The 26,013-nt window shown below is 48.0% G+C and overlaps 1 long non-coding RNA gene across 1 annotated transcript in view; it reads right to left on the bottom strand.

Moving 5' to 3' along the window:
- The window catches only part of LOC144380014 (uncharacterized), a 46,555-nt gene extending 21,301 nt beyond the window's left edge, over positions 1-25,254 (bottom strand). Inside the window, exons 1-2 of the long non-coding RNA XR_013443680.1 lie at positions 24,909-25,254; positions 2,459-2,598 (exon numbers count right to left, since the gene is read on the bottom strand). This is a non-coding gene — a long non-coding RNA (uncharacterized LOC144380014). The remainder of the gene's footprint in view (positions 1-2,458; positions 2,599-24,908) is intronic.
- Positions 25,255-26,013: the final 759 nt, after the last annotated feature.

The raw sequence follows: 26,013 nt of genomic DNA, 5'->3' as shown, positions 1-26,013 counted from the left end.
TTGCCCCGTGGCTTCCCTCCAAGCAGCCCTTCTTCATCAAGAGGCTGCGGAGGCACGTTAGGCCAGGGCTGGAGCCCATGCAAGCCGCCCTGCCTGCCCAACCGGGCACCCTCCCCACCTCTGGCCTATGGACGGCAGTCTTGGTTGCCGGCAAAGGCCCTTGGCACCCGTGTCTCACAGCTCAGCTGCCGCAGATGGCTGCTCAGTGGGTCTGTGCCCACTGTCCTGGTTACCGAGGCACAGATCTCCAGCCTCAGAGGAGGGTCTCTGCAGGCCCCTTGTCCAGCACAAGGACCCCTGGTAGGCAGCGCTTGCAAACACAGCAGCCCTGCAGGGCGGGCAGCACCCCAGATGGCCTGAGTGCTGATATGTGGAAGGAATGCACCGCTTTTGTTTCCCCCGGATCAACCAGCTGCTGCATGGAGGCCACTGGAGCCTGCAGGCGTCAGTCAGCCTTGGATCTGCCTCCGAGGCTTGGGCAACCTTCAGCGGGAGTCACTTAACCTCTCTGGGCTTCAGTGTCCTCATCCGTGAAATGAGGAAGGGGTCTGGCCGCACAAGCTCTGAGATGAGCCTCTGGCTCTGACTTTCTGACACCATCCCTGCCCTTATGCTGGTTTCATTGGTCCTCTTGTGTGTGTGTGTGTGTGTGTGTGTGTGTGTATGTGTGTGTGTATATATATAGGTATATATTCATTCTTTTTGTTACCACATCAGAGTGAAATTAGCAACGTTTAGCAATTAATGCATTTTCTCCCCAAGACTCAACTCTTAAACAAAATTCTGAGTGTTTGACTTTCATTTTAAATAGGTGGCTGTCAGGAGGAATTACATGGCTCCTAAAGAAACACACAGACGTTATAATTAAAGAGATGCCAATCTTGACAGGTAGTAGGAGAAGAGAGGGGATGCAACAATGAGAATAGAGAAGGGGATAGGGGAGCTCAGGCCCAGTGGGATGAGAGGATAAGCCAGCGAAGTGTCCCTATCAGGGTGGAGAGCTTGGTTTCAGCGTCAGCACCCGGATGCTCACTGCTAATCAAAATGATAACAAGGCCGGTTTTGGGCACCTTACAGTTGGCAAAGCGATTTCATGACTCCTTTCAGGGTCCCACGACGTTCCAGAAGGGCAGATTTTATCAATCCCATTCACAGTGGAAAAACGAAGACCGATGGTCAGAGTCCTTATTTCTCCTAATTTCAGCCACAGATGGTACTCTGAACCCCAGACTGACAATCTTCTGGATCCAGGTTGAGTCCCGCCCCTTGACGCAGCCTGAGCCACCCCCCTAGCCCAACCGGAGCCCCGCCTCCGACCGAGGTTGAGCCCCGCCCCTAACCCTGACCCAGCCTGAGCCCAGTTAAACTGCCGTCAAATCCATTCCTCCATCTATGGTAGATGGGCTGCGAGAGTGTGGAACAGGCAGAGCAAACTCCTTCTCCTGCTGGGTGGAGACTCAGGGCCACCTGGCCTTAGGGAAGGAGGGCCCTGAGGGGTGGCTGGGAGAACCCGGGCCCACGGGGAATCGCCCCCCAGGGAACAAGGTGTGTGAACTCTGGAGTAGAAGAGGTGAGGGGAGGGGGACGGGAAGAGGGGGGACAACCCTCTTGAGCGGATCTCGTAAGTCCAGACGCACTTGGGGCGCCGCGTGGGCGTGGCCTCCTTCCCACGGACCTTATGCTCCTCTTGGCACCTCGGGGTGGTTCTGGGTGGACCTGCCTTCTGCCTGCGACAGGTCCCTGAGGGGTTGGCTGGTTGAGGAGCAGCCTGGACTGGATTCCATGTGTGGCTTTGGCATGTTCCTTTCCCTGCGCACCTCACGCCTACCTCCCGGGTCGCTGGCGATGTGTGAGATCACCTGGAAAAAGGGTCTCTGGCCCAGTAGCTCAGCAAAGGTGAGCTTCATTCCCTCTTCCCTTTGAGTCTTGCCTCTTCCCTCAAGCTGGGCCGCCTTCCCTCCCCTGCCCCCATCGAGGGCTCCCCCTCTGACAGGCACCTCATTAGCAGAATCTCTGTAAATAACGCCAACCAGTTAGAGTTACAACAAGGTAGCTCATTAAAGGCACTCTGCTTGTCTCACTTCCCAATTAGTGTTTCTGCGGGTGCAGCCGCCAGGACTGTGTGTGACAGGGCACCCTTGGCATGTCGGGGGCCTGGGCTGCCCTGGATCACCCCCAGGGAGCAGTATTGACAGCCCCAGGACTTGATAAGGCAGCACCCTCCCCGCTGTGGCCCAGGAGCCCTGGTAGTTAGCCTTGAAGAGAACCAGGAGCAGACAGGCACCAGCACCCACTGCGGGGGAGGGAGAAGCTGCTCCAGGCACCAGCGAAGGACGCACACCGGGGTTTGTCTGGGTTGGCGAGTCGGTCCCCTAACCCTGACCCTTCTATGGTCTGTTTCTCCTACAGCACTCTTGGTTCCAGATTTCCACTCCAGATGGCTCCATCAAAAACTTACCTGTCCCATGTCCTCCTCAGAGTCTTCCTCTTCCCTTCTTTCATGGGCAAACTCAAACATTCCCACAGGAACTTCTGGGGAAAACATTCTTCTCCTTGGGTGCCAAAGTCATTGGTGACAACAATGGGAGGGATTTCAGGCTAGAAAGGGAGAGAGCAGGCCAGAAGAGGTTGTGGGATGCAGGGGTGATGATGTCCCCAAGGCAAGTCTATTGGGCTGCAGTTTTTGTCAACTTTTTTTTTTACACATGAAGAAACAGGCTCAGAGAAGTTCATCCACTTGCCCCAGATCACACAGCTGGTAGCCTAGAGCTTGTCTTGGGAGCTGGGGTCTGATGCCTCGAGTGTTGCTTACATGAGACATTGGGTTAATGGGAGCGGAGAGCCCCTCCATCGCCTCTGCCACCCCGCTGGTAGGTGAGCGCCGCCTACCCCTGCTCCATCTTTTCTCCAGATAGGTTTCGCTCCACCTGATCATGCTTCCTTCCATTTTCACTTTGGGTCTGCACTTTGTGTTTCACTTTGGGAAGGAACCTGCTCCCAATTTCTCTCCCTCTTGCCGAATCGATAGCTTAGCTGGCCAAGGCAGAAAATGAAATTTACATTCAATGGTTTCCATGGTAACCACAGCCTGGACCAGCTTCTCCTGCTCTTGGGGCACTGTCTTCTGAGAAGAGCCAGGTATCAAAACCTCGGCTCCCGGAGAATGTGGCAAGGGTTTTAAACAGAACTAGAAAAGGCTCGAGTCCCCTTGACTACCACTTTCTCTGGCTGTGTGTGATATGGGGGGAGGAAGAGGAGCCCTCCTTTCCCACAGTCTATCAGAGGATCAAATTGCTTGTAACATTGTCTTTGACATCACCAGGCTAACATTTTGGAAGCTCTGCTACATGCCAGACTTTGTGCTAAGTGCTAAAGTATTATCTCCTTCCATCGTTGCTTCAACCCTACAAGGTAGGTACTATTGTTCTCCCATTTTACAGATGAGGAAATTGACTGAGGGAATATTATGAGCTGTGCTCAGTGGTTCAAAGAGTCAGAGCCCCCAGACCCTTGAACCTGTGGTCTTTGGCATTCAATGGAAGAGTGGCATTCAGAGCTCACACTGGGGACCCAGAGGCGCACCAAACCCACTTTCTGTTCCCCTGTGGTCTATAGAGAGGGCCGCAGCATAAAGGTGGAGAGCATAAGCCTATACCTGGTAGGCTGGGTTCACTTGAACATCTTGTCTGTGACTTGGTCTCTAGCCCTGAGCTAGGGATTCCTCTTAGGGGTGGTGAATGAGTTAAATAAGCTCTCTGGGTAGTGCTGGTCAGTGTTAGTAACTGTCAGATTTGCTGTTGGGGGGCAGACAGACCAGCTGGAGTTAACCACTACCACGCGGTGTCAGCGTGCGCTGGAGAGATGGGGAAAAGCCCAGGGCTGCGGGACCCCCAAAGAGGTGGCTCACCACGTCTGAGGGCCAGAGGGGCTTCGTGGAGGAGGCATGCCACGTGGGGAGGGGAGGCAATGGACATTTGAGGCAGAAAGATGACAGGGTGGAAGGAGGCTATGTGGTATATTAGTTAGGAAGTGTGACAATGTGTGGTCACTTGTCATTCCTGCCCCCTCGGCATCTATTCCGGCTTTCCTTTTGGAGCCTGCTCTTCTCTTACTCTACCCCCAGGGTCCATGTATGGGCATATGACTCCGTCCTAGCCAGTGAGAGACCTGCTTCTCCCTAGCTATAGTGTTTGGTTGGGAGGTGGGCACATGGCTAAAGGAGAGCCAATTATAGTCAATGCATTTCGGAGCTGAGATTTTTTGCTAGCGCCATGGTGAAAAAGACTCCTTCCACTGGGGGTGGCTAAGCTGGTAGAATGCAAGTTTGAATCTGCTGGGGCCTGCGTTTGCCACACAAGGGGAGAGCCTGCCTGAAAATGGAGCCAATGCAAGAAGGTGTAGCTCAAAAGTGGTAAGAGATGGATTCCTGGCAGTGCTCCTTGATCCAGATGTGCCTGAAGTCCCACAACTTCCCTGGCGCATGAGCCAGCAGAGTTTCTTTTTATTTAAGCCCATGTGAAATGGCGTTATGTCCTTTGCCATCGCAAGGGTCCTCCTTAATACACGACTAGTGACAAGCAATGGACTGAGAGGATAGCAGGTGCCAGGTCACAAAGTCCTAAATGCCATATTGCAGAACTGAAGCTTGAAGGTCATGGGGCCATTGATCAGAAGCAGAGTGTTGATGTGATCAGTCTGGGCTTTTTTTTTTTAAAGATAGATTTATTTATTTATTTATTTATTTATTTATTTATTTATTTGTGAGAGAGAGGAGGGGCGGGGCAGAGGGAGAGAGAGTCTTAAGCAGACTCCCCACTGAGCGTGGAGCCCGCCGTGGGGCTGGATCTCATGACCTTGAGATCACGAGCTGAGCCAAAACCAGGAGTTGGACGCTTGACTGACGGAGCCACCCAGCGCCCGGTCTGGGCTTCTGAAAGACCCTCTGGCAGCAGTGTACCAACCAAAGCAGCTTCTCGCAGGCTGGTGTGGCAGATCAGCCGAGAGAACTGGGTCAGGCAGGATGTGTTAGTTTCTTTTTGTTGCTAAAACAAATCATCACAAACTCGGTGGGCTGAAACGGCACAAATTTATTATCTCCCAATTCTGGAGGTCAGGGGTTTGAAATGGGTCTCACTGGAGACTCTAGGGAAGAATCGGTTTCTTTGCCTGTTCCAGCTCCCACAGCTCCTTGCATTGTCTTGGTGTGTGGCCTCTTCCTTCATTTTGGAAGCTCCAGCCTCTGCTTCTGTCATTTCATCACCTCTCTGACTCTGACCCTCATGCCTCACTGTTTATATAAAGACCCTATGATGACACCGGATGCACCTGGGTGGTCCAGGATATACTCCCACCTTCAGATCCTTAACTTAATCACACCTGCAGTTTCAGGTGATATTCCCAGGTTCTAGAGATTAGGACATGGATATCTCTGGGGCCATTATCCAGCCCACCACAGGGGAGGCAGTGGGGATGGAAGGGAGCAATGGATCAGAGACATGTCAAGGAGGCCAGGACCCTGTGGGTGTTTGGGTATGGGTGGCGAGGGAGAGCCTACTATTTCCCAGGGCACCCATTGTGGCACCTGTCTGTGGGTGTCTGATGTTTCCAATAATTTCCAGTGGCCTGGACACAGGCACGGGGAAGGCAGGCAGACAGGTGAGTCAAGGGTGACTAGACTGCCAGAGAGGGGGTGCAAGAGCTGGATGATGGGGCAGGGGCAAGAGAGGGGTTGAAACCATGAATTCTAGAATGTAAGCAGGGAAGAGAGGAGAGTGAAGACAGCACTAACAGGTAAGAAGGTGGAATCAGTAACAGAACGTCTCACCTCGGCTGAGTGCTGGCCGTGTGCTGGCCCCTGCTAGGAGCTGAGCCCGCAGGCTCTCTTTTGAGTGGCCCTGCCTCCTGCTTATCACACAGCTCCACTCAGAGTTCTGTTGGGAGCCTCAGACTCAACAGGCGCCAAACCCAGCTGCAGGCTCTCCCCCACTGCTCCTTCTGCAGCGATCCCCATCCACAGAGGCCTGGGCGGGAAGCTGGGTGTCCTTCTTGGTTCCCGTCTTTCTCTCACATTCCCACACCCAAGCCTGTTGCCTCCACCTTCAACATACTGGCAGAATCGGACCACTTCTGGACCGCCACTCGGGACCAGGTGACATTGCATCTTGCCTGGACTGTCACAACAGCCTGCTGAGGGGTGTCCTCTCCCCTAGGTCTGTGCCCCGCCCCTCCTTCCTCTGCTCCAAACTCCACCATGAATCTCACCTCATTTGGGGTAAAAGCTGGTCCTGACTCCTGACACTGGCCCCAAGGCCCAGCAGGCTTGGGCCCCTGATATTGCTCAGCATGCTCTCCCCATCTCTCCCTCTTGACCCTACCCCAGCCACTGTGGTTTCTTTCTTTTCCACAGACGTGCCAGTCTTCCTCCTACCTCAGGGCCTTTGCATCTGCCTGGGACCCTTTTCCTCTAGACATCTGCATAATTTGCTTCTTCTGCTATGTGGGCCTCTACTCAAATGTTACCCTTTCAGTCAGGCCTTTGCTGACCATCCTATATAAACTGACAGCCCTCTCCTGCATCACCTCAGCATGGCTCTACCATTGGCGCCTATCTGCAGAGGCCACCCAGGTGCGGGCTTGAACCGCACCCTAGAACGATGGCCTGTGGTCCTCCTGGAACACAGGAGGATGAGGCTCTCTCCCCTGGGAGCTTTGTATCGCCTCCCGGTTCCCACGATGCGTGGGGCCCCATCAGAACAGAGCTGCAGAATGGAAAAGCCCTCAGTTGCGGTCAAGATCTGGCTCCTCAGAGAGGGATGCCCCACATCTCACACTGCGGCCATCAGGCCCTCTGGTTTGGGTGTCATGGTTTCCGTGCAGGGCAAGGCCCTGGGGACCTGGCACCTTCAGTGCCTCTTCCTTTTGCTGTATGTAGGTCACAGACTGTCTGAATCTAAAACTGGCCTGGTGTGTTTACCGGGTGACCCGGTCAGGCCTTGCTGGGTGTGCTTGGCAATCACCGTTGTCACACTACGCATTTTAATTCTTATGTTTTATTATTTCTCCCTCTGTGAGGGCAGAGATTTTGGCCTCTTTTTACATGGCTCTATGCCCTGTTCCTAGACCTGGGGCTGGTACCCAGTAGGCACTCAGTAAGTATTTGTTGAATGAATGAAGAGAAGTCATCATTAGGCCCATTTTGCAGATAAGGAAACTGAGGCACAGAAAGGTCACAGCCAGTCAGTGGCAGAGGTGGGATGTGAGCCCAACTCCACAGCCTAAGCCCTCGGGCTCCCCAGTTCACAGCTCCCTGTTGGTGGGGCATTTCTGAAAAGGTTGGAGGAACAGGTGTGGCAAAGCTGTGAAGACAGCAGTCAAAAAGAACTGGGATTTGGACCCCAGGTTTAGTGGCGCTGACTGTAAGGGTGTGGCGAGGGGCTGGTGGCTGAGAGGGAAGCCAGAGTGCCAAATGATGGGCTGTCCACATGGCCACTGAGTCACCGGGTGGAAAGAGGGTCTGGGTGGAGAGGAAGTCTACAGGCTGGGGCCAGCCAGAGCCTTCAGCAGGAGGGCCTGGAGTGGAGGCGGTGGGCAAAGGCCCCAGGGAGGGGCAGAGAGGAGTGACATTGTGGCCCCTAGTTGGGATGGTGCCGGAGAGCGCATTCTCTTTCTGGGGCCCCTTAAATTAGCTACTGCGGGGCCAGGCAGGTACTGGCGAGGGGGACATGGTGCCCCATCTACAGGGGCTGCTGCCTCTAAGCTCCTGCTAACTGGTTCCAGGCAAGAGCCCCATCCCGGTGTTTCAGACTTGGATTTTTCAAGAAAACTGAGAAGTCTGAATGTTTAATGTGACATCTTCTATTTTCTGAACATTGACAACAAAATCGATTTTACTCCTAAATGTTTGACTTGCACATCCGCTCATGGGGGACAGTCTCCCTCCCTCCTGCCCCGTGTGCCCAGTGTCGGCCTCTTCACTGCCCCAGCCCAGGGCACCTTGGTCATTAGTTTCTCTGTCTCCTTTCGGAGTGTTGTTAGTGCAAACGAACAGGTATAAATATGAGTTCCTGGTCCTCTTGTATTACATAGAATGTGGCACACATGTGTTGCCCTGTGCTTACTTCACCGAGGAATAGCCCGGAGACCTTGTCCTGTTGGTCCACAGAGAGCTGCTGCTTGCCTTTCCCCCCAACACCTGCAGAGTATCTACTGTGCGGATGGAAGTGCCATAGTTTATGCAGCCCAGTGGCTCTCATCTAGGGGTCAGTTTGTCCTGACAATGTCTGGAGACAGTTTTAATTGTCACCAATAGAGTATGTGTGTGTGCGAGCACGTGTGTGCACAGATGCATGTGTATATGTGTGTGCATGTGCGCATGTATGTGTGTTTGCATGTGTATATGTCTACTTGCGTGTGTGCCTACGGGTTTGTGCATATGGGCGCGTGTGTGCATGTGTATGGGTATACGTGTGTGTTTGCATATGAGTGGGTGTATGTGTTGTGGGTGTGTTTGTGTGCATGTGTTACTGTCATCTAGAGGTTAGAAGTCAGGGATGCTGCTCAACATCCTACAATGCAAGAACAGCCCCCACCACAAAGAATTACCGTGTCCAGGTATGGTCAGCAGGATCGATGGTAGAGTAAGAAGCTGCTGAGCTCGCCTCTCACAGACACACCAAAACTACAACTACATATGGAAAAACTATGAGAACAAAATGAAGACTAGTAGAACAGATTTTTCACAACTAAGGATATAAAGAAAAGTCACATGGAACCAGGTAGGAGGGGCAGAAATATGATCTACTCAGGACCCACACCCCCAGTGTGGTGCCCACAAGTAGGAGGGATATCACAACTGTAGAGGCTCTCCCTGAGGAACAAGGTATCCAAGCCCCACATCAGTCTCCCCAGTCCGGGGGAGCTGCACTGGCAAGATGAGCCCCCATAATGTCTGGCTTGGAAAACTAGTAGAACTTATGTCTAGGAGAGCTGGGGGGTGGTAGGAAAGTGAGACCCCACTCTTAAGGGATCTCACACTCTCACACACTCCAAGACCCAGCACAGAGGCAGCTTAGGTAGAAAAGCACCTGGGTTACATGGGAAGGAGATTCATTGACTGATTTTAGGGTGTGTGCATGAGGGGCAGAGATCTTCTGGAATGTTCACCAGGGCTGCAAGAACTGGTGGGCACAAGTTTTTTCAATCTCCTATTTAGCTGGCCTGGCACCATCTCTGACACTCTGCATCTACCACACTATCACCACTTGCCTCGCCGTGATATTTCCGTGTGGACTTGCCCTGCCCAAGTAGTTCCTACCCGGCAGGGCCAGCCCCACACACTACAGCGCCTGCAGCAGTCACGGCTGGGCTTCTGAACCGGATGGGCCCGGGACTGCCCTGCTCACCATGAGTCCACACCAACTGTGGCCCACCCACAACAGGAGCGTTCATGTAGCCCTCACAGGGGGCACCCCTGAGACACCTAGCTCAGGTGACCAAGGGGGTTGCCCTACTGGGCCCCATAGGACCTCTTTTACACAAAGACACCCCTTTAAGACCAGAAGACGTAACTGATCTACCTAATCCATAGAAACGAACACAGAGAGTTAGGCAAAATGAGGACACAGAGGACTATATTCCAAACGAAAGAACAAGACAAAACCTCAGAAAAAGAACTAAATGAAATGGAGATAAACAATGTACCTGAAAAAGAGTTTAAAGTGATGGTCATAAAGATATCACCAGACTCAGAAGAAGAATGGATGAACCCAGTGAAAATTTCAACAAAGAAATAGAAAATGTAAAAAACAACCAGAGCTTAAGAACTCAATAAGTTAAAAAATACACGAAAGGGAATAAACAGCAGATTAGATGATGCAGAAGAATGATCAGTGATCTGGAGGACAGTGTAGAGGAACTCACATAATTGGAACTACAAAAAGAAAAAATAATTTAAAAAATGAGGCTAATCAAAAAAAAAAAAAAAGAAATCGTGCCATTTGCAATGACGTGGATGGAACTAGAGGGTATTATGCTAACTGAAATAAGTCAATCAGAGAAAGACAATTATCTCACTGATATGAAGAATTTGAGAAACAAGACAGAGGATCATAGGGGAAGGGAGGAAAAAATGAAACAAGATGAAACCAGAGAGGGAGACAAACCATAAGAAACTCTTAATCTCAGGAAACAAACTGAGGGTTGCTGGAGTGGTGGGGGGTGGGAGAAATGGGGTGGCTGAGTGATGGACACTGGGGAGGGTATGTGTTGTGGTGAGCGCTATGAATTGTGTAAGACTGATGAATCACAGACCTGTACCCCTGAAACAAATAACACATTATATTTTAATTAAAAAAAATAAAAAATAAAAAATGAGGCTAGTTTGAGGAACCTTTGGGCCAACATCAAATGTACTCACATTTGCATTCATTATAGGAGTTCCAGAAGGAGAAAGGAGAGAAAGGAGCAGAAAACCTATTTGAAGAAATAATGGCTGAAAACTTCCCTCATCTGGTGAAGAAAACAGACATCCAAGTTGAGGAAGCAAGGAGAGTCCCTAATAAGATGTACCCAAAGAGACCCAGACTAAGACACATTATAGTAAAAATGTCAACTATTTCAAACAACATGGATGACCTAGAGGGTTATCACGCTAAGTGAAATAAGCCAGACGGAGAAAAGCAAATACCATATGATTTCCCTTACATGTGGAATCTAAAAAAACAAAACAGATGAACAAACAAAACCAAACAGGACCAGATTCATAGAGACAGAGAACAATCTCGTGGTCACCAGAGGGGAGGGGGGTGGGGATGGACAAAACAGGGGAAGAGGATTAAAAGGTAAACACTTCCAGTTATAAAAGAAATAAGTCACAGGATGTAATGTACAGCATAGAGAATATGGTTGATAATATTGCAACAACTTTGGTGACAGTTGGTAGCTAGATTTATACTGGTGATCACTTTGTAATGTATATAAACATTGGATCACTATGTTGTACACCTGAAACTAGTATAATGTTGTACGTCAACGACACTTCATTAAAAAAAAATTATATTGCTCTAAGTGTTAATAGTGCTGAGGTTAAAAAATGCTGATTTGACCTATCTGGGGTTGCTGTATTTAGCAAATGATATTACAGGACATACTGTCTGCATATGTATACCAAAAGGGCATTTATTGTTTATCTGAAATTCCAATTTAAAGAAGCATCCTGCATTTTGTCTGGCAACCCTGAACCCATCCTCTATTGATGAAGGCATTGGCCGTTTACAGTCTTTCACTGTTACAAATAGTATAACATTGACTGTCACTGCACATCTTATTTTGTTCATGGGCAAGTATATCATCTCTAGGATAAATTCCTTCAAGTGGAACCATTATATCAAAGGTCAAAGGTTTTAGTTGTGTAACTTTTCAATTTTTGTCCGATTTCTTTTCATTTGGATTGTATGAATTTACATTACCACTGGCAATGTATGAGAGTACCTGTTTCCCCACAGCTTTGCGAACAGAGTGTATTATTAAACTTTAGGATTTTTGCCATTTTGATTGGTGGGAAATGTGAGTATTTTCAAAACATTATGAGTGAATTCAGGCGGAAATTGCAAATAAGAAAAATTAGCTCGATTCAGCCCATGGGAAACCAATTTGTTGTGTCCACTGTCTGCCTTTTATGTCTAACCTTCACTGTAGGTATGTGAAGTGAAACTTCCAGACCAGAGAGGTGCATTAACCTGCCCGAGGTCACACAGCTGCTGAGGGGTAGAACCAGTCTAGGATCTTCCAGCCACACTCACAGTGCCTTTGTACTAAGGTGGTCTAGGATGAGCAGGGCAAGCCTACCCTCTCCTCCCAAGCCTCACCTGAAACTCCTTCTTGTCCCATTATTGATCACCCGTTTAGCTGGGCCACTTGTCTAATGCACAGGGCATTAGCAGCAACTCTGGGCCAAGAGGGAGTGCAGAGGGACTTGTTGAAGGCTGGACGGTCATGTTCGACTCAGCTAATTGGTTAAATAGATTCTTCTACATGTGCAGCGTTGAGCTTTCTGCTTCGATAAGGCATAGTATTAATTTTAATTAAATCTCTGAAGGCTTGGCCAGATATTTCCATTTTCTGAGCATGTCCCTTGATCATGGAGTTTTATTCCCCTGAGGCAAGGCCACTGGGAAGTGCTGCCCTCCCCCAGGACTCTGCCTCTGCTTCCCCTCTGAGGGCAGGGGAAAGAGGTCAGAAGAGGGGTAGGTGTCCAGTGAGAAGCGGGAGGAAACACACAGAATCGAGGACCCACTATGTGCTGGGCACTGTGCTTGGGACTTTCCACATTTTGTTTAATTTAAAAACACAAAATGGAGATTTAAATCCCTGTAAAAACTGTATCAGAAAATGAAGAGGTTTGTTCAGGGTACATAACTGCTAAGTGTGGGGTCAGGAATGCCTGACCTCCAAGGTCATGGTGGTGACATCTGCAGTTTTGGGCCACCTAGCATCCACTCTTGTCTTCTGCTAATGGCATTGTGATTTTCCTTTTTTTTTTTTTTTAAGATTTTTTATTTATTTATTTGACAGAGAGAGACACAGCGAGAGAGGGAACACAAGCAGGGGGAGTGGGAGAGGGAGAAGCAGGCTTCCCGGTGAGCAGGGAGCTGGATGCGGGGCTCGATCCCAGCACCCTGGAATCATGACCTGAGCTGAAGGCAGACGCTTAACGACTGAGCCACCCAGGCACCCCAGCACTGTGATTTTCCTTTAGGGAACCACCCCTCCCTGCTCAATGCAATTCCGGTTGAGCTGACCCAGTCCTGACCCTTCAGAGCACGTCATCCTCTGCCAGGTGACCTGCGCCTGCCCTGAGGTTTAATCTTGAGACTCTGGTTCCAAGAGTTCGGGAAAAAAATTGCTCTCTTCCTAGTTGAGTCTGGAACTGGCAGAGGCTACCATATGGAGAGTGAAGCCAACACTGGGGAAGAGAGAGCCAAGAGATGGAGGAATGAGTGGGGAGAAGAGAGGAAATGAAATGCACAGCATAGTATCCCGGAGCCCCGAGATTCAGCCATGCCTGAAAGCCATGTCAGGGCTACCCTTGACATTTTGAGTTATTTATTCCTGTAAAGTATTGCACTATTTCTTTCCCCACCACCCACCTCCTCCCCCTCTCCTTCTTCCTCTCCTCTCCTTTTTGTATAAGCCATTTTGCGGAGCTTAAACACATTCTTTTCAACTTTAACTCCAGCTACTAAGAGGTGGAACACAATTAAGAAGAACCTTCCAGTCAGCTCTCTCAGATCCAGCTTCCTGCCGTACTCAGCCCCCTGGCTCTGACCTGTCTTTCTGAGATGGCCCAGTCCCTCCCAGTATTTTCACTGCTGACTTCTCACCAGTGTGTGTGCTCGCGCATGGGAGGGCTCTGGCACACACCTCTGGCCTCCTTTTTATGCAGCCCATTAGCTCATGTTCTGGGGCCCTTGGTAGCTGATTCTCCCAGCTGCCTTTGGGCCCCCGGCTCCTCCGCCCACGAGGCTGGGAGTCACCGCATCCTGGAGCTTTGGCACTGAGCCCAGACCCAAGGCTGAGGGAGGCGGTCCAGCTGCCCAGAGACCCCAACAGTGAGAAGAAATGGAACACTCACACATGGGCATGTGAACACACTGCGCACACGCACGCACATGTCCCCTGTACATCCGTGTGTGCATGTACCCGAAGGGAGAAATCTGGAGGACACACTCAGAAAATAGTGGTGATTGATTGCTCTGGGTGGTGTGACCTTTGCTTGCAGAGTATCTTCCCAAATTACCTGAGTTTTCTAAAATGAGCATGCATTATCTTTGCAAATGGAAGAAAATATATATTCATCATTTTGTTTAAAAATTAATTGCAAATGTAATACATGTGAACAGTTGCAAAAAAAGAAGATAAAAAGTTTCAAAGAAAATATAGTCAATATTCCCCAGAGCAAATGGAAGTGCTCATTTTATCCCAGCTTTTCCAAAATGAGAACTAATCAATTCTTATAATTTTTACCAATCCAATGGGCAAAACCTAGAATCCAATTTTTTTGATTTAATTTGTAGTTTTCTGATTAGTGAGATTGAGCATCTTTTCACATGTTTATGGGGTGTTTGTTTTTCTCTGTGTGTGAATTTCCTGTTTATATTCTTAGCCATTGTTTCTTCTGGGCTGTTTGTGTTTTGCTTATTATGTTAGGAGCTCTTTATCTCTTGTGGATATTAGTGCTTTTCCTGTAATAAATGTAAGTGTTGTCTCCCAGCCTGACATTTGTGTTTGAAATCTGTTGATGGTGTCTTTTCCCACGTCGTCGTATGTTCTCGAAAGGGCTTCCTTTACAGTCCCCCGTCTTTGGTTTTGCTTAGAAAGTCCCAAGTTCAGACAATGTGTGCCACAATTTTTCCTCATGCTTTTATAGATTCTTTATGTCTGGAATTTTGATCTATCTGACATTTATTGTTGTGTGTGCCGTGAGGTAGAATGCCAATTTGTGGTGTTCAAGATTCCCATTTATTCAGCTCTTCAGAAAAATTCTGTTGGGTTTTTGCTTGCTGTTACATTGAATTAATTTATTAATGACTGTACTTAGTTATTGAACGCCAGGCAGGGGTAAGACATTGAGTTAATTATTAATCCCTCACCTCACCATCTACTATCATTCCTCCATGCACTGTCTTTTTCTTATTTTATAGTAATTATTTTTCCCTTTCTTTCTTGATCCCATCGCCTACGTAGGCACCTACTAATTTGTTTGCTCAGTGTCTTTGGATAGTTCTTAATCCTTGTAAAATATTCAGTATTGTTTTGTGTCAAAATACTATACATTTTTTTCCAATCATCATGATGTTTTAAAATATGTCCACGTGGCTGGCTGGCTGTATATCAAACCCATTGCTTCTAGCAGGTGCATAGTATTTCTTTGGCAGCAGAGAACCGTTTTCTTTTTCTTTTTTCCTTTTTTTTAAAAAAGATTTTATTTATTTAAGAGAGAGATGGCATGCATGATGGGGGGAGGGGCAGGCTCCCCGCTGAGCAGGGAGCCGGCTGCGGGGCTGGATCCCAGGACCCTGGAATGATAAGCTGAGCCCAAAGCAGACGCTTAACCAACTGAGCCACCCAGGCACCCCTAGCACAGTTTTCTTAAACAGTCTCCTAGTGGTGGGTACCGAGGATGCCTCCAGCCCTCTAATTCCATAAGTGATACTCAGATGAACCTCCTGGTACGTGTCCTCCTGTGGGTATCTGCTCACGTTTTTCGAGGGCCTGTAATCGGGAAAAGCTTTACTGACTATATCACTTAATTTTCAGTAAACGCTGTCTGATTGCTCTTCAGAATGGCTGCACCCGTTTTTACTCCCACCCAATGCGTGAGTCTTCCTGATTCTCTGTATCTTTGCCAATGCAGGATATTTTCTGACTTCCTAATTTTTGCCTCTGTGATGGGGTAATTGTTGGAACGTGCATGCTCTGATTACGAGTGAAGTTAAGCGTCTCTCTGTGCACTTAAGAACTATTTGGGTTTCCCCTGCTAGGAGCTGCCTCATCATATCCCTTATCCTTTTGCTATTCGGTTGATTACCTTGTTGTTAGTTTGAAGGAGTTCCTTGCATATTCCTGGGTTTTAGATATTCCTCAATCTATCTCTTGGCTGTATCTTGGCCTACGTGTCCTTATGGAACAAAAATGCTTCATTTTGATATAGTTGAATGCATCTTTTTTTCTACTTTTGATTTATACTTTTCTATCTTGTTTAAGAAGTCTTCCTTCATCCTTAGGTCACAAATACATTCTCTTGCATTGCTTTTTCTATTAGCTTGACAGTTTTAGCATTCGTGTTCAAGTTCACCTTAGTAAACAATCAATATATACTTCGAATATGAAGTTCTCTTTAGTATATAGCCCAAGGTAGAGATTCAATTTTATTTTGCCACATGTAACGAGCCCATTTCCCCCACTACTGTCTTCAGCAGTGCTTGGGCGAAGTTGAACAAAGTGCTCAGACAGGCATCCATGACTGTTTTCTCATCTTAAAGAGAATATATCTACCATGTTTGTGTCCAGAGGATGGTGGCCTGGGGGTCTGGGTGCACAGCCTTTACCAGGCTGAGGAAGTTCCTGTGTATGACCCTACTTCTTGGAGTTCTTGTAATGCATAAATAGGTATTGGACATTAATAAATGCCATTTCTGTGTCTGTCGAGATAATTCTGTGATTTTCCCCTTAGGCCATAAATGGGTGGAGTTCATTGATAGATATTCTTATTTTATTTTATATTTTATTTTATTTTTGTTTTAAAAAGATTTATCTATTTATTTTAGAGAGAGAGAGCGTGGGGGGAAGGGCCGGAGTGTCTTAAGCAGACTCTAAGCTGAGTTGAGCGTGGAGGTCCATGCAGGGCTTGACCTCACAATCCTGAGATCAAGGCCCTGAGATCATAACCCTAGCCAAAACCAAGAATTGGACGCTTAACCAATTGCACCACCAGGCGCCTCTAGATATTCTAATTTTAAACCATCCTTCCCTTCCTTGTATAAATCCTGCTAGGTATGTTACTTTTTTTAAAAAAAAAGAATAGTTCAGGGGCTCCTGGATGGCTCAGTCGCTTAAGCATCCATCTTGATTTCGGCTCAGGTTGTGATTTCAGGGTCATGAGATCGAGCGCTGTGGCAGGCTCTGCGCTCAGTGGGGAGTCCGCTCGAGATTCTCTCTCCCTCTCTGCCCCTCCCCCCACACGCTCTCTCTCTTTCTAAAATAAATAAATAAATAAACAAACAAACAAATAAATAAATCTTTAAAAAAATAAAAGAGAATTGTTCCTTGAAATGTAACTTGCATACAGAAGAGAGAAAGAATAAGTGAGCCAATCATGGGAGCAGAAACAGAACAATGATCATCTGTCCCCTCCTGGTCCTCATCCGGCAAGGGTGACCACATCCTGATTTCTGACACCACTGATTAGTGTTGTCCGCTTTAAAACTTCATATAAATGGAATGGTAAGATGGATTACATTTGAAAATACACTGTTGGGTTTGATTAGCAGGTGTCAGATTTCAAATCTCTGCAGCTATATTTGTAAGTGGCACGGCTCTGAGATTTTCTTTCCTTGTCTTGTCGTCCCCCAGTTTTGGAGCCATTATCATTCTTTGTAAAATGACCAGGGCAGCTTTCTCTCTTTCCTTAGTTTCTGGAACAACTTGCTTCTTACTGAGATCTGTTCCTTGAAAGTTTGGTTGAACTCACTTGTAAAATGAGTTTGGTCCTGAGGTTTTTGCGAAAGTGGGTATTTGAGACTATTTGGGCTTCTTTAATGGTTATTGATCTATTCAAGCCTTCTATTTCTTCTTGCTCCAATTTTGGCATTTTATGCTTTGCCAGACATTTATCTGTTCTGTCCCGGTTCTCAAATATATTAGACATACGGTTGTTTGTAATATTCATTTACTTGGAACATTTTTTCTTGTGTCTGTGATTATTTTCTTTTTTTGTTGTTGTTCTGTATTTTATTTATTTGCAATTTTCTCCCCTTTTCAGGTATGTGAGGAATTTTAAAAAGTTCTCCCTTTGTTCCTGATTTCATTTTATCACATTATGGTTAGAGAATGGATTCATATGATATTGATTTCTTTTTTAATTTAGAGAGGCTCCATTTGTGCTTTACTACATGGTTGATTTTGTGACAGTTCCATGTGCCCTCAAAAATAACACATTTTCTCTTTGTTGGAATATCTCTGCTTCTGTTTGTTGTTTGGCTGATCTGTTTGTTCTTGTGAGAGATGTGTGAAAATTGTCAACCACAGTTTTGGTGTAATCTGTTTTCTCCATAGTTCTTTCAGTTGTTATATATTTTGAGGTTATATTTTAGGTGAACACATGCTCACTGTTATTATTATAGAGTCCAATCCATTGTCCTTTTTAATAAAATAAAATGTCTCTTTTTGTCCCTTATGAAGTTTTGGCCTTGAATCCTGTTGTTTTCTCCTTCTGAGGCTAACGTTGCTGTGCTGGTTCTCTTTTCTTCCTTATTTGCCTGTTTCTTTTTTCCCGCTATTTCTTTTATTTTCATCTCTTTAAGTGTGTCTCTGCCAGAATCATATTACTAGATTCTTTTTAAAAAATTCCTCTAAGACTTCCTGCCTTCTGTTTGGTGCAGTTATCCCACTTATACTTAGTTTAATCCCTGTTCTATCAGCATCTATTTCTCCTGAATTCTTTTTTGTTTCCTATTTATCATACTTTATTTTTACAAATTTTGCCATATTTCCACAGACAGATCTTATCTTCCACTGCTGGTGAGAAAGTTGGGCATTCCATTTTAATTTTCTAGTGCTTACCCCTGACACATTTAGACTCTGACTTAGGAGCGTTTTTATTCATTGCACATTATCAAAGTAGCTTCACCTTCTGATGGGAACTAGGAACTCCAGAGGGGACAAAGGCAGCATCCTGGGAGCCGGAAGACTTGGGGAGATGAGCAAAGGTAAACAAAGATCCTTCCTCGCTGTACTTGCCTGCTCTCACTCCTCGTGGTTCATAAGATAGGGCAGGAATGACAGTCTGGGCCACATCGTGAGAAAACTTCAAGCATCCCTGAGGCTTTTGGAATTCTAGCGCTCCATCCCTCTCTGGCCCTCGCTGTCCTGAAGGGAGAAGCCAAGCCCCACGGAGAGGAGGCACCTGCAGGCACTGGACCGGCCTCCCAGCTGACCTGCCAGCCCACAGTCACTTTGGGTGTCCGGCTCAGGCTTCTGTGGCCGGAGCCACCACCGGTGGGCAGCTGCATGTGAACCCCCCCCATGGGGACGGCGATGGCTACCCAGCGGAGCCCAGTGAGTGCACGAGTAAATCTTTACTTTAAGGCTCTGAGCTCTCGGTGGTTTGTTACCCAGCATTAGATACCCAGAACAAGTGCAACTAAGAACCAACCATTGAAACCCTTCTATTAGGGGCTCTTGGGTGGCTCAGTCATTGGGCGTCTGCTTTCAGCTCAGGTCATGATCCCAGGGTCCTGGGACTGAGCCCTGCATCAGGCTCCCTGCTCAGCGGGAAGCCTGCTTCTCCCTCTCCCACTCCCCCTGCTTGTGTTCCCTCTCTCGCTGTGTCTCTCTCTGTCAAATACATAAATAAAATCTTTAAAAAAAAATAAAAATAAAAAATAAACCCTTCTATTATAAAGACCTTGTCCTGAGGCGCGAAGGGGGAGGGGCAGGGGGATGTCCGGGACTGAGCCCTCCTTTTGTCATCTGCCCCACACTGCAGCCAGGAGGGAGAGCGGCTTCACTGCTGTTTCCCCGGATGGTGATGCTGGCCTTTCCTTCCTCAGAGAGGGGGTGAGTTTTCAAAGGTCCCCAGAGACAGAGAGAGAAAACAGCCAGTACAAAAGCATTTCCTGTCCTCAGCCACTGCCACAATACCTGTCTTTTCCACTCCGGAGAGTCATCCTTCCCCCTCCCTACACGCACCACTCACACACACACAGTCACACACTCACACACAGACTCACACACACCACACACTCACTGTCACACACACAATCATTCATACACACAGACTGTCACAACCACTCACGCACACAGACGCACACACACCACACACTCACACACAGACTGTCACACACACATTCACACACACAGAGTGTCACACACGCAGTCATACACACACAGACTCTCACACAATCATTCACGCACAGACTCTCACATGCACACACAGATCACACACACTTTCACACTCCACACACTCACACGCACACTCCCACACACACACCGGCACTCAAATGCCTTCTGTCTCACAGTTTTCTGCTAGCTTCTCGGATCCGTCACCCTCCCTTCCTCCTCTGTGGCGTCACCGGTGTTGGGTGTTGGGCGGGGAGCCAGCAATCTGTGCTGGGTATCTTGTTTGCACTGAATTTGTAGACTCTTTGGGGGGAGAATTGATCTCTTTGTGTCCAAGAACCTAGTATGTCTTTCTACTCAAGTTTTCCTTTATGTAAAGTTTGATTATTTCTTTCATATGGATCGTGTTACATTTATTACTAATGACTTTTTAGTTTTTGTTTCTTTTGTGAATGGGATACGATTTTTGCCCAAATATTTTCTAATTGGTCATGGCTATTGAGTCTGAGCACTTGCTTTACTCTTTTATCCATTGGGCAACCGTATCATTTGCAGATAATGACAGTTTAATTTTTTTTTCCTTCCAGAGACCCCTTTTTCTTGTTCTTATTGCAGAGCCTTAGGACCCAGCCTTCGGGATTCCAGAACATTAGTTTTGCTGGTCCACCCCCCCAACCCCAGCCTCCTGCAAGCCTCTAGGGCTAGCCCAGACCCTAGGGGGTCAAGCCTGGGTACACTATCTTGTGCTGCGCTTCCTGGGATCTCTGCGGCTGGTTGAGTAGTTGGATGGAAGTGGCATCCTTGTTTTGTTCTGGACCCTGACAGGAATGCTTCTCAAGATCCACTTTAGGTATCAGGTTTGCTCAAAGTTTATAATACGCAGTCTTCATTAAATCAGGGAATTTCCCTTCTGTATCTAGCTTGCTAATGGTTTTATAAGTCAGAAATGAATGTCAAATTTTATCAAATGCTTCTTTGGGGGTATCCATGTAACTGGTCACATGAGTTTCTGTTTTCATCTGTTAATATGGTGGATAATATTACATTCTTGTTGTTGAGCTATCCCTCAACCCCTGGATTGATCATGATCTGTTCATCTTTTGATTATGTTGTGGCTGTAATCCATTAAAATTTTATTTAGGCTTTTGCAGAATTTTTAATGTGTGAAACGGGTTTACATATTTCCATTTTTAAACTATCTTTTCTTAGTTCTCTCGGAAATAGGTAGAACGTTTTCCATCTTCCTCTGCCTTCTCAAAACTACGTGTACAATTGGAAAAAATTTAAAACTCCCTTTCATAAACAACTCTTGAGTCAAAAGGTAAATCAAAAGAAAAGTTGCTTAAAAGTGAACAGCAATGAGAGCACGATATCAAAATTTGTGGGCTGTTGTCGAATTAAAGCAAACACTTATTTGAACACAAAAGTGCATTTATTTGGAAGCAAAAATGCCTGGAAGTAACTAAGCATTAGCTGAGAATTCTCCAAGACACACTTTAAAGGAAAAATAATTTTTTAAACTCTAGGGACGAGTATATGAATACATATGTATGTGTAAAACCATGAAAAATACCCCCCAAACTATCCACAGAGATTAGCTCAAGGAGGAAAATGAAGTTGGAGAGAATGACAATGATTAAATGATTAATGATTATTTTCATGTTTGATTCTATAAACATCTGTGCTGTCTGACTCTTTTACAGGCAGAGTATATTTTCACATCACCTTTGCTTTTTAAAACCAAATTAATAAAAAAAAATTAAACAGATCATGCCAGCCACTTTGTCCAACCACAGTTCAGATAAAATGAACTGAACAAGAGGCTATTATCCCCAAATCTATCTGCTTGGAAATTTAAAAACAAATCTAAGTAACATGAATTAAATAATAAATCAAAACTGAATTACCAACTATTTTAATAAAGGCACTACATATAAAAACCCACAGGATACTGCCCCAGACCTGTGTACATAGAGGAAAATAAATAGCTTAAATGTAGTCATTAGAAGAAAGATTGAAAAGACAAGGGAACTAAGTGTTTACTTCAATAAGCTAGGAAATGAACATCAAAATAAATTTGAAGAAAGCAGGCCGAAGAAATTAATGAAGAACAGGAGCAGAAATTAATGAAATAGAATAAAACAACAGTAGACTTGAGCTATAAAAACGAAAAATAATTCTTTGAAAAAATTGAGAAACTAGACAAATCTAGCAAGCCTGATCAAGAAAACACATCAGTAACCATAAAAATGAAGAAGGGTGTGACAGATACACAGATACATGAGATTATAGGAAAATGCAAATTTTATACCAATTCATTTGACAATCTAAAGTAAAATGCACAATTTTTAGGGAAAAAACATATATATACCAAGTCGCAGATGTTGCAACCTGGCTAACCTGACATCCACCCCAGTTCCCTCTGAACTGCCTCTCTCCACTCCAGAAACTACATTTCCCATGTGCCCTTGCAGCTGGACTTGAGCATGGGACCTGGACCCAGACAAGGGGATGCACCAAAGCAGGACTCCAGAGGTGAAAGTGAGGAGCAGTGGGTGGAGGGGGTGGGGGGGGTGGGGGTGGGGGTGGGGCTGCTTGTGCAGAGACCAGCTCTTGTGGCAAAGGCATTGGGTCCCACTGCGGAAGCTGTGGCAGAGGTGGTGGCTGGTGGCGGGTGGCGGAGGCAGTGGGGTTTCTGCTAAGACAGTCTCTTGGAGGGGGTGGGAATTTCTTCTCTTGTCTGTGTCTCTCATCCTCCCAGAAATTCAGGAAATTGTCTAAACCCTGTAGTATATGAGTTTTCTGCCTTACTTAACCAGTTGTGGTCTACAACCAGGCACTTTGACCGATATACCAAAATTGATTCAAGAAGAGGAAAGGAAAAAAAAAAGATTTATCCAAAAAAAGAAATTAAATCTAGCCTAATGCAAACCAGGAGGAGGAGGGGGTGGAGGGGGAGAAGAGGGAGGAGGAGGAGGTAAAGAGGAGGCATCAGATCCAGACAGTTTGATGGGAAAGTTCTACCGAACCTTTAAAGGGGGATAGCTTCTATGGTGGTATGTTCAATCTCCCAATTTTTATATGTTGTTAATGAATTCAAGTTTACAATTCAAGTTTACATGTGTTGCATTCCAACACAGTGTATACTGAACAAAACCGACTTCCAGACTGGAATTTGCTTGTGTGGGCCTCTAGTTTGTCCTTCTAATGTGGTCCAGACCCTCATGGTAAAGGTGGGAAAAATGGGGCCCAGAAGATGGGGAATGGTTCCTGAGCACCCTGCCCTCCCTGAGCACCCCGCAGACCCGTGCCGTTCCAGGCATGAAGATTACAGCAGCGTGCAAAGCAGACAGATCCCTGCCATCACAGAGATCTGGGGATGCTCTCTTAGCAGAGGGAACAGCCAGTGCAAAGGCCCTGAGGCAAGAGCGTGCCTGTCAAATTCAGGGAACAGCCAGAAGACCAGGGTGGCTGCAGTGAAGGCCGGCCCAGGGGGAAGTAGGGGGAGATGAATCAGAGAGGAATGAGGTCAGACCTGAGCAAGCATGGGAAGCCACCCGAGGGGTCTGGCTTTTTCTTTGTGGTGCCATTGTCCAGATGAGGAGCTGGGGCCACGGAGGTAGTTGTAGTGGTGGGAGGGGGGGTCTCACCCCAGATGTCTAAAGGTAGGGCTCACAGCATTTGTAAATGGTTCCATGTGGGGCTGAGAGAAAGAGATGTTGAGGATGGTGCCCAAGAGATGTATGCCAGGTCCGGTGCCTGAGCTTGGAAGCCCAGGCCCCCACACTGGGTTGTGGGGAAGGGTTTCCCTGGGTCAGGACAGGAGTGTGCGGCAGGGCTGCGGTGCATGACTCTCCGCAGCCAGAGGGGCAAGAGGGGACGGGGGGGGGAGGGGGAGGTGATGAGTGGATGGCAGAATCAGGACCGTTTCTGGCCTTGATCATGCTTCTAACTGCATTTCTAAGCACATCTTTTTTTTTTTTTTAATTCGCGTGCTCGGAAGTGCAATTTTGCTGCTATTGAAATACAATGTGCCTTCTCTTTCCTCGGTCTCTCTGCTTTAATTGTATACCCCTGGCTCTGCGCCTCTGTGCTGGCCGGCTTGGAGATTCATAATTTCAGGCTGACACCATAGTAACCACTTAGTTTGATTCAAGATTCCAGTGTCATCCCTGGCTGCGCTTGAATAGGACAGGGGGGAGGGGGGAGGAGAGAGGGGGGCCATCTGAAGACGGCTCCTTACAGCAACAGCAATTATTTCTTCGTTTCCAAGGAAAATGTAAACAGAAGGTCAGCTTTGGCCAGGCCTCTTAATTTCCCTCCCTTTGTGGTGACAGGTTGATTTGGGGAAACTGGGTCTGTTTGTTATTTCTCCTCCTGGCTTCCCCTCCCCCCTCCGGTGACAGAGGCAGTGGCAGCTGCAGTGACAGAGAAGGGACAGGGCACTGCGGGGTAATGCGGGTCGTTGCAGCTGCAAAAGCTGCCGGAGCCTGCCTGGTGTCCCCAGCAGCCCCACCCCATGCTGTCCCCACCCTAGCTGCGCGGCCCTGGCCCCGAGCAGGCAGCAAGGCTGGCTAACGTTCAGGGAGTGGCCTGGAGTGGGCCCTGCCTGCCTACCTGCTCAGCAAAGGCCTGGAGCTGCCACCTGTGTGCCCCAGGACCCAGTCCCTGAGTTTGCAAGTCCTCTGCAGCTGAGATTCCGAAGTCCCCTCCCCAGCAGCTGGGGCAGGAGCCCAGGTAGCCACGATACCCCCGCCCCTCCCGTCCCCGCCTCTGGCCTCAGGAGTGCCTCCCTGCCTCAGCCGCAGCTCTGCTTCTCCAGGCCTCCTGTGGGCTCCGACCCCCTTGGCAGGACCGGGCTCTCTGGAGTCTGCATTTGACCCCATCTGTTCTGTGAGCCCCTCCAAACCTTGACACCGCCAAGGCTCCCCGTGGTTCTGATGTCTGCACCTGTCTGAGACTGTTTCCTCATCTGTTAAATGGAGACTATAATAGCACCTCCTTCCAGGGATGTTGAGAAGGTTTCAAGCTTCTCACGGCACTCAGAAAGGGTGTCTCTAAACAAAGCTGCAGCCTCTTCCTTCTGGAGGTCAAGTGGGTCAGCCTGCTTCCCCCAGCGTGCTGAACTGAAGGGGGCAGGAGTGGCCAACACTCAGCGTTTTCTCCCCCAGCGCCCCCACCCCTCAGCGTGGAAGCATGCAGCCCGGGTCCCAAGACGCAGCCCCTGATGGCACTGCTTGCCGTTTGATGCATGACAGGTCAGGGGCTGGGGCACTGCATGGCCTCCTTACCTCGTGACTCAGCCAGCTCCGCATCGTGGGGTCTGTCTCTCATGACATCCCCCCTTTCCAGGCAGCAGTGTCTGTGTTAATGAAGCCTCTTTTGGTTGTAAGTGGCAGAGCCTGGCAAGGCCAAGGGAAGTCCTTCAGGCACAGCGGGATCCAGGGCTCAGGTGATAACATCAGCTCCCCTTCTGTGTGTCTAGCTTTATCTCCCTCTAGCTGTCAGCTTCCTTCTGCGGCTCTCTACGGAGGGAGAGATGTGGCTGTTGGCTGTTCCAGATTTACTTCCTGCCAGTTTAGCAGAAAGAAAACTTCTCTGCCTCAGCATTTGTAGGTCAGTCCCAGGGAGGGCTCTGAGCGACCTGATGGGTCCTGTGCCCCCAGCTTGCTCTGCTGGGACCAGTCTGTTTCCAGGGGGTAGCGGTCCAAAGTTGGCCAGTCCTGGGTGGCACGCCTCTGCCAGGGCTGGGGCGTGTGCATGTGTGCATGCATGTGTGTGCATCTGTGTGTGTGTGTTTGCACGCACGCGCAGCTTTCCCGGGGCTGCAGGCAGTGGAGATCGTTTTCCTTGAGGCAGGGAAGGGATGTGACCAGAGGAAGAAGGGCAGACATGGGGGCCCTTTGTCCTGGCTGCCCAGAGCCCTCAAGGCCACTCTCTGCACAGGGCACCAGCCCCAACACGCTGAAACAAAGAGCTAATATGCCTCTCACTGGTCCCAAGTCCACCCATGACTTTCCGGCTAGCCCAGCACAGGAAGCTCCCTATGGACTGACTTCGCCAACCCCCACATGCCCCAGTCTGGTGCATGTTCCCCAGACATGCAGGCCCCCTCACCCTTATTCTCTCCTGGAGTTACTCTCTCTCCCCTCCTCCTCGCCCTTCCTGCCTTCCTTCCTGTCTACCTCCCTCCTTCCTACCTTCAGCAAACGTTTGCTGAGCATGTACGGTGTGCTAGCACTCTGCTCTAGGCCCTGGGTGCCCACCCAGGAGCCCCAGACACCTGTCCCTGCATTCCTTGCACTTACGGGCTGGTGTGGAGGAGAGAGACATGAATTGGATGGTCACACAATTATAGGATTATAAACTCTGGAAAGTTCTAGGAAGAAGGAAATT

This window comes from Halichoerus grypus, chromosome 1, assembly GCF_964656455.1.
Source record: "Halichoerus grypus chromosome 1, mHalGry1.hap1.1, whole genome shotgun sequence".
Taxonomy (NCBI): domain Eukaryota; kingdom Metazoa; phylum Chordata; class Mammalia; order Carnivora; family Phocidae; genus Halichoerus; species Halichoerus grypus.
The sequence above is the reverse complement of the archived record's forward strand: the minus strand, read 5'-3'. Positions and strand labels throughout refer to the sequence as shown.